Source organism: Gymnoscopelus braueri, assembly GCF_963280865.1.
Source record: "Gymnoscopelus braueri genome assembly, chromosome: 14".
Taxonomy (NCBI): domain Eukaryota; kingdom Metazoa; phylum Chordata; class Actinopteri; order Myctophiformes; family Myctophidae; genus Gymnoscopelus; species Gymnoscopelus braueri.
Window position 1 is genome coordinate 47,102,259 of NC_137619.1, and position 11,107 is coordinate 47,113,365.

The following is an 11,107-nucleotide window of genomic DNA, read 5'->3' on the forward strand; positions in this document are numbered from 1 at the left end:
ATGTGTACCGTATGTGAATATGAGAGACCGAAGACAAGACCCCCCCCCATTGCCTGGGAGTGTGGAATTTGAGGCATCCTCTCTACAGCATGGCAGAGAGGCTGCTAACGTGCTAAAACCCTCATTTTCTTATGCTGTAATGTTAAGGGCCGTCCAGGTCACAACTACTGTATAACGACGACAATGGTGAACAATATACTGTAGTTGTATTGCTTGGTGTGGAGTCTGTGGACAGCTAACGCCTGATACAGAAAGTGAATTGAATGAAAGCCTGGTTTGTACTGTATATACTCATTTATAATGGTAATCTAGCATTACTCTTGTACTGTATATATAGACCTTGTAATTAAAACAAACTGCACTGAATGGAACTTTCAGAAATGTATGTATTATATATAATATACCATTATGGATAGTTGGATCTGCTAGAATGGGATTTTAGGTATAATTGAAACATATGCAGTCAAATGTACTGTATCAGATCAAATCGATGCGATTGGTGGTACTGTATATACGCTTTTATTTTTAATGCACATACTTAAAACTTCTCATGACAGTAAAGTTACCCTTTCAATATTTCAAGCCTGCTGTATGTACTGTATGCCTCCATAGCAAATGGTCACGAGATGTAAGAAGATTCGACTGAAAATTGGATTTGGTTATAAGCCAGTTGGAGCCGCAGGGCTTTTCTTTTAAAGACCCTGCTTACATAAAGTAAAAATACTGCTCGCTGTATGTCCTCAATACATGCAGGACTTATGACAGGACTTCCTGTGGGAAGGCTGGCTGTATGAGGGGTTGTTGTACCATGGAAATGGCCATTGTTTAGGTGTGAAGAAAAATATATAAATCACATTTTATATGAAGTTTTATTTATTCATTTGTTCAAAGTTTCTCACTACAGATGAATGTCTATGTTGTGACTTGGGAGCTTTGTAGCAAATGACATCATATTTTATAGTATTTTATTATGGAAATAATTTGATATACTGTACAAGCATACACAAATCTTATTGTAAAACTATGACACTATCACATACTGAATGTAAGGAACAAATAAATAAATGTTCAATGCTTGGTGTATTGTGCCTTTTGAAATGTGTTATAGCCATGAGTGCTATTCTACCATGACACTGACATAATAGTGACATGATACTGACAATAGTGACATGACACTGACATAATACGGACATGATAGATCATCATAGATGACAGCAAAGCACCATAGGAAGCACCATAGAAGACATGGAATCACCATAGAAGACAAGGAAGCATGATACTAACTGACATGATACTGAGTGACCATGATACTGACCATGATGCTGACCCTGATACTGACCATGATAGGCCTACTGACATGATAGTGACCATGAAGACAGGGAAGCACCATAGCAAGCGCCATAGATGCACTGATACTGATACAAAGCTACATTGCACTGATACAATTATTGAAACACTGTAATTTATGCAGTGCATCGTTGAATGGAGTTTGTTATATAAATATATAAACTATAGGATTGAGAAAAATGTGGATTTCTTTTCCTGAACTACAATAGAAATAAATGACCATGAACTGTTCTTAACTGGAAGCATATGTAATGAAAGGAGAGCCGAGATGAGATATGTTTCAGTGCTGTTAGAGTGCCGTTAGTTAGTCCACAAAGCTGAGCTAAGCCTCAGTGACGCGCCTGCAAGCCTTTTGTAACTGAAACTATGAACTATGATGTTCAACACGCCACCTGTCAACACTAAGCTCCTGGCTCAGTCATAGCTTAGCAGGGAGGACCCCTCACCCCTCACCCCTCCCTCACCCACCCACCCACCGCACAGTGTGCACACACACACACACACACACCTCTCTCCCCCTCATCCAAACCCCCAGGCCTCCGGACACCTCTCGATCATTGTGCATGTTAAACCATACACATACTATAACTGGATATTCTCTGTTTTCACTGCACTGCAAGAATTCATTATGCAATTTGCAGACTTCAGAGCATGATGGCAAAGCACATAGTTCTGCCCAGCAAGGAATATACTTTATGTTAACACCTTGGTGTCTTGATGCTTTGATTGAATACTTTATTTAGAAAAGACATGGAAACAGTACATGAAGTACAATTCACAATACAAGGTCCTCTAAACTGGATCGCTCATAAAAGCACAAAGGCTTATTTAAAATGAGATCCCCATGCACTCAAATCATGATGACATTTAAGAAAACAGACAGATATACACTACTATGCAGAATGTCATACAATCAGCTTACAGGTTACTGGTATGAAAAACAAAAAAAGAAGTACAATAAACAGTTCTAGGAGGGGGGGGGGGGTTGGTTAAGCTAGGTCAGTTGCTCTGGAGCCTGTTGCCTAAGTATATCTAGATGTTACCCCTCATGTTAAAGGTAATGAGTTTAATGTCATACAATTATAATTGCAAAGCTATTTCATAATATATTTCTTCATTATTACTTTTAATCACTACTATTTTACCTTCTCTCTTTTATTTCTTTAACAATATTAATAATAATAATAATAATAATAATAATAATAATAATAATAATAATATAGCCTATTATACACACTGTTCAGGAAGCTTGACGTACAATAACATCATCGCTAATAATGCTACCAGCAAACCTTGAACATCCCACAGAAAATGATCTTCAATAGCTTTTCTGTCATGGGTACATGACATCACTGCCCTCTTTGAAGTGGTATACAATAGGCTTTTTAAATGCAGCTTCATGTGAGTGGCAACGGGATCTGCTACAGATCTTCTGGGGATATTCTCACTTGACGCACACACCGTCACTTCTGTGACGGTGTGGAGGATTATGGCACGTCATGAGGGGTCATACAACAGTCCATACATACAGAATGTACGGTATGTATGTATGTATGTGCACAGGAAACAACTTATAAACGCATGACAGTACAGTGCATGTGTATTGTTCAATGTAAAATAACGGCAGCACTTTGTCTTTGTCTATAGGCTGACGCGTTCGAGCAGCAAACTGATGGTGTCTGGATGGACAGAATTATAGGCACACTTATGAAAGGCAGCCTCCAACTGGAATAGTGAAATGATACGCATTTAGTAAACAGGCCTCTGCAAATGGGTAAAGTATTTTGCATGCTGCAGACAGAGAATTACTAATCTGTACACTACATACTGTAGGTCTACAGTGCAGCGTATATACAGTACTGTAGTTAATAGAGAGGTTAACCACTTGAGCCCTATTTTATACTTTAGAAAAAAGGTTTGAAAAATCTTGAAAAAGTGTGGGAAATAATTGAACATTTTGAACATTCCCAAAATATAGATGCCAGGCAGGATGGTTAAGGTCAAGGTTCATAAAGGGTCATGCGTTGGGCGCACTGCAGGAGAGCTCAGGTATTGAATGCTGAGCAAAGGTGAGAAGAAAATATAAATCTGTGCCAGATCTGACCTGAAACTTACTTACAAACTTGCATAATAGTAAATATAAGAGCTTATCTGTGCAAGATCTGACCTGAAACCTATTCACAAACTTTCATAATAGTAAATATAAGCAAACTTAATTGAGGCGGGAAAGTAGTTAAGCAAGTGTCCAGTAATCTAATTAACCTCCTGATTCTAGGTTAATGTGTGGTTACTGCTGGCTTTGACCTCAGGAGCTGATTAGCCGGCTGTGAGAGTAGATGTCAATGGCCTCAACAGTGAATGGTAGTGTACACAACATGAGGTTGTGTCCTCAACTCTGATAGTGTACACCAGTGTATCCCTTTGACAACCACACGTCAGTCTCATGGTCAGTTCATGTCAGTAGCATGGTCAGTAGCATGGTCAACAATCATGTCAGTATCATGGTCAGTATCATGGTCAGTATCATGGTCAGTATCATGGTCAGTATCATGTCAGTATCATATCAGTATCATGGTCAGTATCATGTCAGTATCATGGTCAGTATCAGGGTCAGTATCTGGTCAGACAGTATCATCATCGTGATTAGAAAATAGAATTTTCTTCCCCCAACAGAAATCTAACACTAGCTATTATTAAATACCGGCAGATCAATATAATATCAAATAAGGATGTTCTTTGATGCCACGGCCCAATTATGTCTTCACTGACCAGAGGATGTGTTTAATGAATGGTAGAATACCACTGTAAGTCCACTTTGATGAAAGAGGAATAGTACATTCTCTTTAGGAAGAAATACTACAGCAAAACCAGACCGCCTCAGACTCAGTGGTCTAAACCTTCGATCTACACTGCCCTCTAGCGGTGAAGCCGGGCTTCGCAGCTGAAGGCAGCATGGCTGAATAACGGTTTTCTCTCACACGAGACCCTAATGTCTGGTGTTCGTCCTAATATGTAATGAGCTGCAAAATAAAGAGAACAACTCGCACACTGTTTGACGACAGTTGAAAAGCTGGGTTTTGGGAGAGGGGAGGGGGGGGGGTAAGCTGGTTTTATTGCTCCCACAAGTGCCTAACAATAAAGACAACTATTTAACAGGAACCCATTAGTGTGTGAGCTGTTTTCTTTCTCTGTGTAGCACCTGCCTAGTTTGGGTTTGGATGTGGTGTGTTTTTCCTCACCTAATGTTGAATTAAACAAAGAGTGACAGCATGGAAAATGTTGTTAATTTCCACTTCTAGGCCACTTTTAGACCATTTCATGTTGTCCTGCACATTCAATAGTCTTGATAACAGGCAGTATTTATCCACTTAAACCCCAGCAATGTTGTGGGGAAAGCTTTCGCAGGAAAATTGTAGATCGACAAGCTCACAATGCGTGTTTGTCAACCGGCTTATTTTCAGCGTAAGCTTTACCCACAATAGGCTCTATGCACAGCAGCCATATTGGAAAGAAATTGGGCCTCCTCCCTACTTCCTTCACAGGTGTTACCAATGATTCTAATGAAGGCTCTTTTCCATTTAGTGGCAGTGGTTCTCCAACCTTTTAATTTCAAGGACCCCCATAACTCTGAGAGTGTACAAATGGAACCAAATGGACGGGTCCATTTGGTTCCATTTGTACACTCTGAGAGTTACACACCCGTAATGGGCCATTTGGAACCCCTTCAGGGAACCATGAGGGTACCTGGACCACACTTTGAAACCCACTGGTGAGTGTAGCATAGTGTCTCCAGTGAGTCAACATGCACAATATTAGCACCTTGACTCTGTTTGACCAGAATGGAACAGAGCCTTCATTAGTATCATTGCTAACACCTGTGAAGGAAGGACGAATTTCTTTCCAATATGGCTGCTGTGCACAGGTCCTAATAACAGAAAATATACTAGTATAGAGCTAGTATAGCTAGAGTGGTTATAGAGCAGTCCCAAAACATAGGACAGTTTCTATTAACCAATTAAATTACTCAGTCGACCGGGGTCCCTTCTTCTTCTTCGTGTCCGGCCATCTTCTATATCACGTCTTTCCAGTGGTTGGCGCAGGCTAGTGCAGCGGCATTTGGTTCGGCCAGGTCAACTCCAGTACATTGTGGAGCGTAGCTACAGCTCATGATGTGGTCCATGGTTTGTGGTTCACCGCACACACATGCATCAGAAGATGTTAACGTCCATTTCTTCATGGATGCCTTGCAGCGTCCTTCGCCGACCCGCAGACGGTTCAGGGTTTTCCAGACAGTCCAAGGTTGGTCGTGGCCAGTAGCGAGACATTCATCTGGGGTGATGCCTCTCTCGGTCCACTGGGTTGTCTGGCTGCCCAGGTTGTTCCATTGGTTGTGCCACTCAGTAATCCTGGCAGCAGGTGGTGTGGTCTCCAGTTCTGCTGTGGCATCCAGGAAGCTGCTCCTGGACTTGAGCCGTTTCTGGGGGGCAGTGTGTTCATGGAGTAAATGCCGGTTGTCATTGGCCTGCTTTGTGTGCTCGGCTTTAGCGATGACGGCTCTGCGGATGCCAGGGGGGGCGATGCCAGAGAGGGCATAAAGGCAGGGTATGGGGGTTGTTTTGATGCACCCAGTAACTATCCTGCAGGTCTCGTTGAGGATAGGGTCTATTTTGCAAGCGTGGCTTGATTTGTACCATGCTGGGCAGGCGTATTCGGCGGTGGAAAAGCACAGGGCTAGTGCCGTTGTACGCAGCGTACTTGGGTGAGCTCCCCACTTTGAGTTGGTGAGTTGGCGCAGAAGGTTGTTCCTTGTGGACACTTTAGCTCTCGTCTTCTGAATGTGCTCCTTGTAGCTGAGGGTACGGTCAAGGGTTACTCCCAGGTAGACTGGGTGCTGGTGGTTTTCGAGCCTTATTCCGTCCCAGGTTACGTTGAGCTCCCGTTTCGCCTCCCTGTTTTTAAGGTGGAAGCTGCAGATTTGGGTCTTCCCTGGGTTTTTGCATCATTTAGTTCACTGGTGTTGTCTGAGAAAGGGTCCTTTAGGAACTCCGTTTCATAGCACTCCAGCAGCTGTGATGACTCTTCTGTGAGGCCTGCGATGTACTCTTTTCGACATCCGCGTGGGATGTGTGCACAAGCAGTCTTCTTTACGGCCTGAACAAATATGTTGTATTTGTCAGGTATGGGTTCGATGTCCGTTAGAGCTTTTTCCATTCCTTCGCTATACTCATCCCATTTAGCCTTCATGAGGTTGAAACGACGTCGAAAGGGGACTTCCGACTTTATTATGGCAGGTTTGATCGTGACTGAGATTGATCGATGTTGTGACTTGGGGAGCGGTTTCAGCACCGTTTTCTCAGACAGATGTGCTAGTCTATGGCTGACGAAACACAGGTCAGGGTTGTAGCCTCTTCTCCAGCGACAGCTGTTGAAAGACTTGGGGAGTTTAGAGTTGTGAATAAGCTCCAGCTGCAGGCCTGTGTTTTCCATCCAGCTTTCGACTAGTTCGCCATCGCTGTTGGTTGAGTCATATCCCCACATTGTGTGATGGGAATTAAAATCCCCAATCACCACGGCATGTTTCTTCCTGCATTTAGGTGGTAGTTCAGGCCATTCGAAGGGGCTGGCAGGTGGTTTATACAGCGAGGTAATAGAGATTTCTGGCAGGCATATCGTAACAGTCTCTATGTTGGTGTCTGAGCTGTTAAACCGGGGTCCCTCAGGGCTCTATACTAGGCGCCTGCCTGTTTTCCACGTCACACACTAAATATCTTAGCTGAAAATAGCCAATATACAAGCTCACAATGCATCACGTTGCGACATGTTTTTGAGCTTGTAGATCTGCTATGTTCGCCCCTAAATAGTGACGCTATTTCAAGTGGTTTTAAGGTCAGTTTAATCACATGATCCACTACTAAACTGGTGGTCCGGGGACCCCCAGGGGTCCTTGAGGCAGTTCCAGGGTGTACCCAGCAAAATCATAGTTAATATAGCATCAAAATCAGTTTAACCACTTTAACCCAGTTTTATGTTTTGGATATTCAAAGATGTGACGCGTTGTGAGCTTGTAGACCTGCTATTTTTTTTTATGTTTGAAAGATCTTGGAAAATGTGGAATCATGTTGAAAAACATTTACATGCATGTTCTCTTATGGGGGACCCATAAGAGAACATGCATTATTTTCATTGCATTATTTTCAGATGGGGTCCGCAGCCAAATATAAGTCTGTTTGGGGGTCCTTGACATAACAATGTTTGAGAACCAATGAACTTAACAATTGCTAAGAGGACAAGGAAGTTAGTGGCAGTGGTGGAAAAAGTACTCAAATGTTTTACTTAAGTAAAAGTATCAATATTGCAATGTAGAAGTACTCTGTTACAAGTGAAAGTCTGGATTAAATCGAATTGTATTATCCTTATTGTTAACCTATAATAATAATATTAAATATTAAATAACGAATAACAAATAACAAATAACAAATAACAAATAACAAATAACAAATACAAAATAAAAAATAAAAAAAAATAATGCTATATCATAACGCTACATAATGATCATTTCCTAAGGAATGTCTTTTATTTATGTATGTATTTATTCAATTCATTTTGACTGTATTTCCCTCCAGCTACCCGCATAGAAGGACATTAATATAGTCACCATCATGCTGTCTCATATGGGACATGACTCCATTCAGCATCACAACAACAGCATCATATACAGCTGATTCAGAACATTAAGGAATCCTCCAGGATAAGGCGTGGTTTTGCTTGTTACAAGTGAAAGTCCCAAATTCAAAATTGACTTGAGTAAAAGTACAAAAGTATTGGTATCAAAATGTACTTAGAGTACCAAAAGTAAAAGTACTAAAATGTTTGAAAATAGTAGATCTACAAGCTTTGTGAGCTTGTAGATTGGCTATTTTCAAATAGTCTATGTATAAAATAGGGCTAAAGTGGAAGTGGTTAATATATGTTTTATCAATATTTAATATATAATTTATATCTGCAAAGTAACTAGTAACTAAGGTTTTCAAATAATTGTAGTGGAGTAAAAGTACAATATTTGCCTCTGAGATGTAGTGGAGTAGAAGTAAAAGTGTAGACAATTGGAAATACTCCAGTGAAGCAAAAGTACCTCAAAATTGTACTTAAGTACAGTACTTGAGTAAATGTACTTAGTTACTTTACACCACTGGTTAGTGGAGAGTCTGTCTGTGTTCTATTCTAATGATGAATGGTGGCATTTTATGAGAGCAATCGATTTTCTGGACAAGTGCCTCCAGTGTTTTTCCATTTTCTCTGCAGTAAAATATAGAATATTATATTATTAATGTCAGGCTAAATTTCTTCTTTTCCATTTCAATGCTTCCTCTCCGTGTCTTATCTTTGAAAAATTAAGTAGGCTAGTCTCCTTACAGTGGATGCTTTTTAACCACTTCAGCCATGTTTTAGACTTCCTCCATGGTGTAAGACAAAAACAGCTGATACACAAGCCCACATTGTGACGCGTTGTGAGCCTTAAATTTGTTATTTTCACTATTTTTAGGATTTAAAAAAAACATTGGGGGGAAAATATTTTCTTCTTTTTATGGCAAGTTCATGCAGCCAGGTTGAAAGGCATTACCTACTAATAGCTTCAGCCATCCCCCCATTCCTCATTTCGATCTATAGAGCCAACAGCATGACATTGGAACATCTCACAATGTACAGTATACAATCCAAACATGAAGCATTGTGGTTTTATCCATTTCATAAGCTAAATTGCATCATGTACGCAAGCAGACACTGGATATCAAGTGTATAATCACATTATAGGGGCGGGGGGGGGGGGGGGGTGGAAGAGCTAGTGCTGCACTGTTTTCTGTACCCAGAAGGCTTTTAAAAAAGGCCCTTGTTTTGCGTCAGCTCTTCCCAGAATGGTCGGAAGCACTGCAGGCCTGCCAAGCTGTGTGAGCAAACATATTAATCTCGGGGCCCGAGAGGCTCCAGAAATTAGATGGTCGAGACCTTTAGTGCTCCCAGAGGAATCTGACTGGCCTAATAGAGCTCAGCTGTAAATGCAGAGCACAGTGATGGAGGAAGTACTCAGATTATTTTCTTAACAATAAAAAATACTCAAAAAATGTTGCTAGAGTAAAAGTACAAAAGTATTATTAGCCTCAAAGTATACTTACTGTACAGTAGCAAAAGTAAAAGTAGGCCTACTCAAATTGATCAAAAATGATCTATATAAACTGACAAAGCATTGCGTTGAGCTGAGATCAGCTAAAAAAATATTTGAATGTCTATATTTTCGAATAGCCGAAGTATAAAAATATGGCTAAGTGGTTAATGTATGTTTTGTATTAATAATCTAAATCTACAAAGTAACTAAAGTTTACAAATCATAGTAGGCCTAGTGGAGTAAAAAGCAAGAGATTTTCCTCTGAGATTAATCAGAATCAGCTTTATTGTCACATCACAGATTTACAGAGGTAATTCCATAGCAATTCCATAGAAAAAAAGAAAGGGCAGAATAAGAAGGAGATCAAAACAAGAGGAGAAAAAAAAAGGTTATCTACATATTTACACATGGTACCTGAGATAAGACAATGCCTGAGCATAGCAGCAGATGTATAGGCCTACAGTGCATAATATACTTATGGACGTTAGTGAAAGTGCTAGAAAAAAACACCAAAAAAAGACAAAAGTCAGTGCGTTGTAGCCTATATGGGATTAAGGTGCAAAATGATACAAGTATAAAGTATTGAAAAATGAACATAGGACTACAAATAAAAGTACCTCAAAATCGTACCTAAGTACAGTACTTGAGTTGAGTAAATGTACTCGGTTACTTTGCACCGCTGCCTTTATAGTGGGTAAGCTCATCTGCAGATGCATAGCACAGCTAGCGACAACATTCCCATAAAAAACCCCAAAACAGTGAAGAGGACCAGCCTCTATTTTTGTTGTTACCATGGTAATGTTGTGGGCTATGTGGGCTATGTAGTGAAACCACCAGTGATGGTGTGTGTGTGTGTGTGTGTGTGTGTGTGTGTGTGTGTGTGTGTGTGTGTGTGTGTGTGTGTGTGTGTGTGTGTGTGTGTGTGTGTGTGTGTGTGTGTGTGTGTGTCGGATTGTGGAGGAAAAGGTGCCAAAGATGCTCTCCTCTGATAGGCTGATAGGTCCTTTGTCCCCTTAAGAGAAACCATTTCATTTCAGAGAGAGCAGCTGTCAGTTATAATGACCTCCACGCCACCCCCCCTCCCCTCCCCTCCCCCCTCTCCATCATAGACCTGGCGAGATCACATTTGCATCCTCCCGTTGCCATAGCAACTAGGCACTATGTAGAATTAAAAATCCTCATGATATAACACCTCAATTATGTATTTGTTCAAGTGCAAAAAACTTGTAAGATATTATGGATGTTGATAACACCAAGTTGATAACACCAATATTGCACAAACTTGCAAAAAAGAATCTGGATTAAATCGAATTGTATTATCCTTATTGTTAACCTATAATAATAATATTAAATATTAAATAACGAATAACAAATAACAAATAACAAATAACAAATACAAAATAAAAAAAATTAAATAATAATGCTATATCATAACGCTACATAATGATCATTTCCTAAGGAAAGTCTTTTATTTATGTATGTATTTATTCAATTCATTTTGACTGTATTTCCCTCCAGCTACCCGCATAGAAGGACATTAATATAGTCACCATCATGCTGTCTCATATGGGACATGACTCCATTCAGCATCACAACAAC